General features: G+C 42.1%; 1 long non-coding RNA gene across 3 annotated transcripts in view; it reads right to left on the minus strand.

The window, feature by feature from the left end:
* Positions 1 to 3,911, minus strand: part of LOC111743548 — a 15,736-nt gene extending 11,825 nt beyond the window's left edge. Inside the window, exon 1 of one of the 3 annotated variants that reach the window (XR_002781756.1) lies at positions 2,591 to 3,908. This is a non-coding gene — a long non-coding RNA (uncharacterized LOC111743548). Of the gene's footprint in view, positions 1 to 2,590 lie in introns of all 3 variants that reach the window. The other 2 variants (XR_002781757.1, XR_002781758.1) reach the window with 2 other exon arrangements.
* Between the last annotated feature and the right edge of the window lie 4,534 nt (positions 3,912 to 8,445).

Genomic DNA, 8,445 nt, shown 5'->3' on the forward strand with positions numbered 1-8,445 from the left:
ATCTAAAATATTTTATCATAAGTTTAAATTGTTGGGAAAGATATAATTTTTAATATACATTTAATATTGTCATTTTAAATATAATTACTATATCATAGTAAATGTATCTAATAAAATTTGAACAATTTAATACCCATGACTAGCTATTACAAAATGTATGAAAAAGTTATTTGGTAAATTTGGAAATTTTAGACCTTTCCTGTTTCTCTTTGAACTCATATTTTTATTATACTTTCTCCCTGGATTTTATACATATGTATGAAATCAAAACTGTGGATCTACATACTTAGCTCATTTAGGGAAAATATCCATCATATATCTAATTCGTAAACCAATAAGTCAAATTGCACTTTCTTTTAGAAAAAGTTCTGCCTTTATTTTTTCAATTCAAATAAATGTGTTAATAATCATTGCAAGAAATATTACAAAAAACACGGAGAAGTTACAAAACGAATCCTGTAAGATTATAAAAATTAGCCAAGATTAAAATAACACAGATCTGATATAAATTTTAAAAGAAGATAAATTAACATACAGTTCTCATTAACTAATTTTAAATAGAGCAATGAATGTACAGTTTATGAAAAAACGATGATATCATTCCTCTAATAAGAATGTGTGTCTCGCCAGTCAAAATACTAAGAATGGGTGATTGGAGCAAACATGATCTAACTATAAGTTGTCCACAAGAGACATAATAGATTCGAAGTAAGTTGCAAGTAAAAGGGTAGAAAAATACACGCCATACAAACAGTATCTAAAAGAGAGCTGGACTGGCTATACTAGTATCAGACAAAATAGACTTAAAGACAAAATTTGTTACTAGAGACAACAAAGAACACAATAATAAAAGTCAATCTATTAGGGAGACGAAACACTTATAAAGCCCCTAACAACAGAGACCCCAATAATAAAGTAAAATATACAAATTAAAGTGAGAAATAGACAATTCAACAATAATTTCTGAAATAACCCACTTTTGATAATAGATAGAACGAGTAGGCAGAAGATAGAAAATAGAAAACCTGAACACAATAAACCAAATAATTGTAACAAACATCTATAGAACACTCCAATCAACAGCAGAATATGTATTCTTCTCAAGTGCATATGTTAGAGCATCTGTTAAGGATAGAGTATATGTTAAGAGGCCATAAAACAAACCTCAATAAATTTAAAAGCATTTTAAATCATATGAAGTATGTTCTTTGACTACAATGAAAAAAATCATAATAACAGAAGGAATTTTGAGAAATTCACAGATATGTGAAAATTAAATTAAAAGTCTTCTAAATAACAAATGAGTCAAAAAAAAGTCACAAGGCAAATTACGAAATAATTTGAGTTAAATGAAAATGAAATAATAACCCAAAGCTTATGAGATGCAACAAAAACAGCAATCAGAGAGAAATTTATAGCTATAATGCTTAGTTTTATAAAAGGAATACAGATCTCTGGTCAATAACCTAAACTTCTACCTTAAGAAACTAGCAAAAGAAGAATAAACTAAAACCAAAGCAAGCAGAAGGTAGAGAATCCTAAAGATTTGAGCACAAATAAATGAAATAGAGACTAGAAATACTAGTGAACAACAATAAGACAGAAAGTCAGTTCTGTGAAAAAAAAAAAAAACATCAATAAGATTGACGAACTTTTAGCTAGGCTGACCAAAGAAAAAAAGTGCTCAAATTATTAAAATTGTTAAAATCAAATTATTAAAATCAGGAATAAAAGAGGCTACCTCATCACCAACTCATTGAAAAATAAAAAGATTATAAGGGAATAACATGAATAGCTGCACGTTAACAAATTTGATAACCTAGATGAAATGGACAAATTTCCAAAAAGTCACAAACAACTGAAACTGCAATAAGAAAAAATTAAAAATCGGAATAGACTTACAACAAGTAAGAGATTGAATTAGCAATTTTAAAACTTCCCACAAAAAGAGTCTAGGCCCAAATGGCTTCACTGGTGAATATTACCACACATTTAAAGAATTAACACCAATCCTTCACATCCGCTTACAAAAATTAGAAGAGGAAAGAACATTTCCTAACTTGTTCTATGAAAGCAGTACTACCTGGTACCAAAACCAGTCAAAGGCATCACAAGAAAGGAAAATTATAGACCAAGATCCCCTATGAATACAGATGTAAATATCCTCAGCAAAATACTAGCTATCCAAATCCAGCAACACGTATATACAGGATTACATACCGTGACCAAGAGGGATTTTTCCCAGAAATGCAAGATTAGTTTAACATCTGAAAATCAGTGTTAACACATTATATTCATAGAATAAACCACAGAAACCACAATCATCTTAATAGATACAGAAAATGCAGTAATAACTTTTTACTGATTACATTTTTTTCATATGTTGAATCAAAATATATTACTCGAGTTAATTCTATTTTTTTCCTTTTTAAATGTGGCTACTAGAAAACTTCACATTACATACGTAGCTGGCATTTGTGGCTCACATTACATCTCTATTGATTGAGATGGTCTAGAGGTATCCTACTTTGAAGACTAGTGCTCTAACAGAGTGAGGTAGCTTTCATGCACAGTTCCCTACGTCACTTACCAGAGGAGAAAAAAGAGACTGGAGAAGGCTAACCTGCCCAAGATAACACACCTACCCAGTAAGGGTCAGAACTGGTATTGGAATTCAGCTCTGCCCTTAAATCCAGAGTTTGCCTTATTTACATCACCGGTCTCCTTAGGGATTAAGGAGTCATTGAATATGCTTAATATTTAACTTTTAGAATTTTTTTTCTTGTTTTTCAAATGTAAGAAGAATTTAGTCTCTTCTTTTCCGTTTTTCCATTTGGATTCATCCCTCTATTACTCTTGCGGATTTTATTACCATTCCCATCCTCTGTTTGCATACTTTGGGTAATTTTTTGCTTTGTTTTGTCTTTGTTGTTGTTATCCCCACCACCCCAGGACTGCCATTGTGTTTCAGATGGCTTTCTAGTTTACTCTTTACCTTAAGCTGCATAGCAGATGACAGCCAGGCCTCATTCTTTTCATAGGAGAAAAACGAGTAAGCACATTTGAGGAGTATTTCTGAATTTTTGTGGGATACGCATTTTGAAAATAAGATGCTTTCACACTGAGGTCACTACTGCCAATTGTTATCATTTAGTTAGGTGTTTCTGAGAGGTCTTCAAGGGTTACCCTTTCTATCCCTTATCCTTTGGCAGAAGCAGCAACCATTGTTCTTGAGGCCTGTCGCTGTGGCTCTGTTCTACTCAGATATGTTGTACATCTCTGCTGATAGCCTGAGGGACAAGTAATGGAGCCAGAGGCTGAGAAATGGGAAGATCAGGGAAGTAAGCCCGGGCTATACAAACTACCTGAGGTAAATTATTTTGTTTTGGAGCTTTGGTTTTCCAACTATAAAATAGGGATATTGTTTGTTTTCTCTACTCACAAAGTATATTGTGACAAGTAAAGGAGATGATAAATGGAAATCCCACTTCAAGCTAGGATTAAGATGTGTTTCAGTGTGTAACATGTTCTGCCTCCCTGCTGAATTTGCCTTACCTCAATGTTCCACTGTCATCTTGGGTCTCCACCCATGACCAGCCCAGCAAGGCTATGTTGCAGCACGCAGGACTCCAATTTAGTAGGTCACTTTCAGCCTAGAACCTCACTATTTATGACTCCGTCTAGACAATTAAGGCTGGGAATTATCATAACTAGTATCAACAGCAAACATTTATTTCCAGCCTGATTATGCCAGAATAATGTTTGTGTCTCCTGTTTTGTTCATGGCCATATCTCCAATACCTAGCGCAGTGTCTGGCACGTAGTAGGCGCTCAGTAGTTTCTAGATACATGCATGAATTAAGAACTATGAAAATAAAAGAATATATAAGAAATAGCCACTGCCTTAAAATATTTATAATCTAGTCAAGATGACTAGGCCTAAAGATAAAAGACTATAAGCAATGGAACAGTTAAGTCCGTCTATGTTAAGTGCCCAATGAGCATCATAGAAGGAATTACTGGAGAGGTTGAAGGCTCCTCTCTTAGGTGGGAGTACTGGATAACAAATCTCCCAAGTGCTACAAAGAGTGACACCACCTGGGGAAGACTCTAAATATTTTCGTCAGTGAGCGCATTCTGGATGGCCTGGTCCAGGTTGCTTGTGGTGGGAGTGGTGAGAAGTGGCTGGATTCTGGATATAATTTAAAGGTAGGTCAAGCAGCGTGTAATGATGGCTGGGAAGTACTGTAAGAAAAATAGAATGATCCCGAGGTTTTCAGCCTGAGCAACTAGAACGATGGAGTGCCATTTACCCGAGATGGGGATTAATGAGGTGGGGAAGTTCAATTTTGAACATGTGAAAATTGGGATGTCATGAAACATTGGGATGTCTATGAAGCCACCTCCTAAGCAGGTGGGGGTAGGATCTGGTTCACCAGAGGAGGAGCAGGCCTTAGACTTTAGATGGGAGCATGGGGCGTGGACAGGTCCTTTATGTATCCAGTCACTACAGGGACGGAGTGACTGGAAAATGCAGCAGAGCGGACCTGTGGCAGCTCTTCTATAACTACTATTTACTCAGTTTAATAGGAAGCTAGGTCAGCAGCTGAGAATGAAAATAAAAGGTAAGAGGAGGCTCCAGGACAAAGAGGAAGTGAAATACTCTTCTAGGACAGTGTTTTTAAATTTCAGCTCATGACCTAACCATAGGTCTCAAAATCAACTTCGTGATTTGAGATCGATTTAGAGATTTAACAAGTTAAATAGAATTTAAAAATAGAGTTTGTTGCATGTATTAAGAGTAAGAATTGCTTAATAAAAGCTTTATTTCAGTTGTGTGTGTGTGCACGCATGGATATGTGTGTGTGTGTCTCCCTGGGTTGTAGCAAAAATATTTTTAAAAGGATAAACAGAGACTCATGGACATGGACAATAGACTAGCAGTTACCAGTGGGTAGTGGGGAGATAGATTGAGTAACAAGGGTCAAATATGTGGTGACAGAAAGAAATCTAACTATGGGAGATGAACGTATAATGCAACTTACATATGCCTTACTGTTAAATCGTACACCTGAAACGTACTGGATTTCGTTAACCAATGTCACCATAAAAAAAAAACTAAAAAGAAATTTTAAAAATATTTTTAAAACCACTGGCCCAAGTCAGTGGGAAGAAATGAACAGGGGACAGTCATAGAAAGTCAGAGACCAAGTTCATGGTCATATAGTTATTTTCATATAAGAAAGTTTATAATATAGACTCATAAGGTCTTGACATTGGACCTGTTAGAGGACCGCAACCCCTCCCTGCCCGCCCACCCACCTTTACTCCATCCCTACCACCACTCCCACTATAGGGAATCCTTTTGTTTGAATATTTTCAATGATGGGATGCTCACCAGCTTAAAAGCTTTAGACTTCATGTGTAATTTTCCTCTTACAAAAAATAGGGCCTTCATTATCACTCTTTGAGGTGTTAAAGCAGTGAGTGGAGGATCTGGCAGTTGGTGTACTTGGTATGAAGCTTGACCTTATTATGTACACCAAACTTAATAGTTTTGTTCCATTTTGAAGAGCTCTAAATCCTCTAAAACCAAACCAGTATCAGAACCTCAAGAAATCTTGTTTTTGATCAAACTTTAGCCCAGAATGGTGCCGTTTGGCTTTTAAATGTATGCTTTCTCATCCTTACATTGCACTAACTGCAATTTTAATGGGTGGTTGAGCTATGTTTTATGCCTGTATTTCCTTCCTCTTTCAAGATTTGTTGCTGGGTCTGCAGCTGATTCCAATCAAATACAACTTTACTTCAAAAAAAAATGTTCATTTTTAATACTTTACATGACTTGATTGCTGAAATAGTTCTTCCCTGTAAAACATATTAATGAATAATAGTTCAGAATATGTCAATAGGTGCTATGAAATGGTCATTTATATTTTTAATTCTAATGAGCTCAGGTTATTTTCTAGACATTGTAATTTAGAATAAAAGTACTTCTCTAGTTCTATATTTTGCCTGTTAAAAATGCTTTTGAGATTCACTCGAAATAATTTCCTATGCTCCTGACCAAATTCTGAATCATTTTTTTTTTTAGTACTTTTTCCTTAAAGGCAATATCAAACTTAGTTCATTAGACAGGATATCAGACCTACACGTTATACAGAAAAGGTATTTTCCCTTTGCAATGTTGTTCTCTGTCTATTGTATTTATTCTAATTCATATAAATTTGGAGCAATGAAGTAACAAAAGTGGAAAAGAAATTTAACTAAGAGAATGAGGACTCATAAAAATGTACACTCTGCCTACATCAGTAAGTGTGCTAATTTATAACACTAATCTTAGTCCAGTTGTAAATCAAAATCAAGTCTGAATCCACCTCCTACTGCTTTTTCTCTATATTCTAGGATTCATTCAGTTTCACTTCTCTAACTACCCAGAAAAAGTGAAAATTACAAAAACAGGGACAAAAAAAAAAAAAAAATCCATATTTTATTACGTGGTATGGATCACTTTGCTATTCTTTATCTAGACCCTGATGTAATTTTTTTCTCTATGCAAAGTTTTTCTTTACGAAAGATTAGTTACTTTTCTATTGCTTCCAACAAGAGCCCTACCATGGAAAGAAAGCTCGGTCCCCTTCCATTTTGCAAGCCTCGACAAGTCTGTTGCTGAGTCAGAACCTCCTTTTTTCCCTGATGTGAGAAATCTTTCTCCCTCGAACTCATAAAGCTTCGGAAATGTTTAAATTAGTCTCCCGGGGGGGAAGGGGCGGGGATGCCAGAATGAATGTGGAGGGGAGGAGTCCCACACACAGCAGTCCTGATGATAGCACATTAAGCGCTTTTATGGAATTGGGAGACTTGGAGCTGGCCCAGGGTTACCATGGGAGCTCGCCTCGGAACCCATTATATGCATAGGTGTGTGTAAAAACCACATGGAGCCGTGTTAGATTCCAGGGACTTTGTTCCTCCTTACTCAAGTGAAAATGTTTGGTATGCAGCGAGGCTTCATGTTTACCCTTACAGCAAACACCTCCATGTGGCTGCAGGAAGGTGGATGACAGCACGCGGCACGAGAGTCTAAAAACCGAAACCAGCCCCGGAAGGGGCTTCTCTAGGGCACCCAAGTCGGGGCCGAGGTGGGGCAAGCGGTGTGGGCGAACTGCCCGGCGGTCTGAGAGGCAGGCAGAGCACGCACGAGCGAGTTGGCCGAAGGACACCCGTGCTGAGTCGGGACGGCAGGAGCGGACAAGGGCCCCGTTCCGCTCGCGCGGTGCAGGCCGCTTCCAGTCAGATCCCAGGCCTCAGTTTTCCTCGCCGGTCAGCTCCACCCGCGGAAGCGCCGGTCCCCGCAGCCGGGCCTAGTGTACCCGAGGGTGGGGCGGAGGTGACATGAGGAGGCGGGGCAGCGAGGGCGACAAGCCGAGAGGGGGGCGCGTGCGACCAGGAGCAGGCCTCGCCGGGACCCCGCGCAGGGAGGGGCCGTTGCCCCGGAACCGTCCGCGCCGCCCCGCGTGCTCGCTCTCGTGCGCGCGCACCCGGCGCTCAGACCCCAGCCGGCCGCCCGCCGCCCTAACCGGCCTTTCCCTTTCCCTGGACGCGGGCGGGGCGCAAGGAGACGCGCCGCTCGCTCCCGCGCTCCCCGCCCCCCCGAGCGGGAGCCCGAGCGCGCCCGCGGTCGAGCCTGCATAGTAATGAGGGGCGGTCGCGGCGGGGGCGGGGCTATTGTGACGTGGCGCTGACGCACGTTCCGGGGTTCTTAAGCCGCGAGGGCGGCGGCCGTGCCGGCGGCACCCGAGCAGGTCTCGGGAGGCGGCGGTGTCCGCCGCAAGGGGCGGCGGGGCCGAAGTCGGTGCCCCAGGCTCCGTCCCCGTGTCCCTGTCTCACTGGCTTCCCCTCCTTCCACCACGGCCGCGCCACCCCCGATCCGGCGGCTCCCTAGGCGGGGCGGCGGGCGGGACGCGTATCTTCCCGCGGCCGCCGGCCTGATAAATGCGGGACGTCGGGCTCGGCGTGCTGCAGACCGCCCGGCTCCGAAGCAGCAGCCCCGGGCCGGCACTGGGCGGTGGGCAGTACCGTCCCCACGCCGCGGCCGCCGCCCCGCTGCCGTCCGCCACGCCCTTCGGCCCCCTCTCGCCGCCGCCGTTGCCTGTCACCGGCTTCTCGGAGGCCGCCTCCCCCTTCTCGGTCCCCCTCGGCTGCGGCGGCGCGGGCAGTTCGGCCGCCGCCGCTTCCTCTTCCTCCCCGTTCCCAGCGCGTCAGCAGACCATGCAGGATGAGCGGCTGCTGGGGCTGACACAGCACCCGGCGCGGCCGCTCTTGGGGGCGGCGGCCGCGGAGAAAGTCCCCAACCACCAGGCGGGCGGCGGCGCGAACGCGGGTGTGACCCACCTCCTCCCCGCCCAGGACTCCCGACCGAGTCTGCAGCACTCCGCCCCCGCCCCC

Source organism: Pteropus vampyrus, unplaced genomic scaffold (genome assembly GCF_000151845.1).
Source record: "Pteropus vampyrus isolate Shadow unplaced genomic scaffold, Pvam_2.0 Scaffold5, whole genome shotgun sequence".
NCBI classification, from domain to species: Eukaryota; Metazoa; Chordata; class Mammalia; order Chiroptera; family Pteropodidae; genus Pteropus; species Pteropus vampyrus.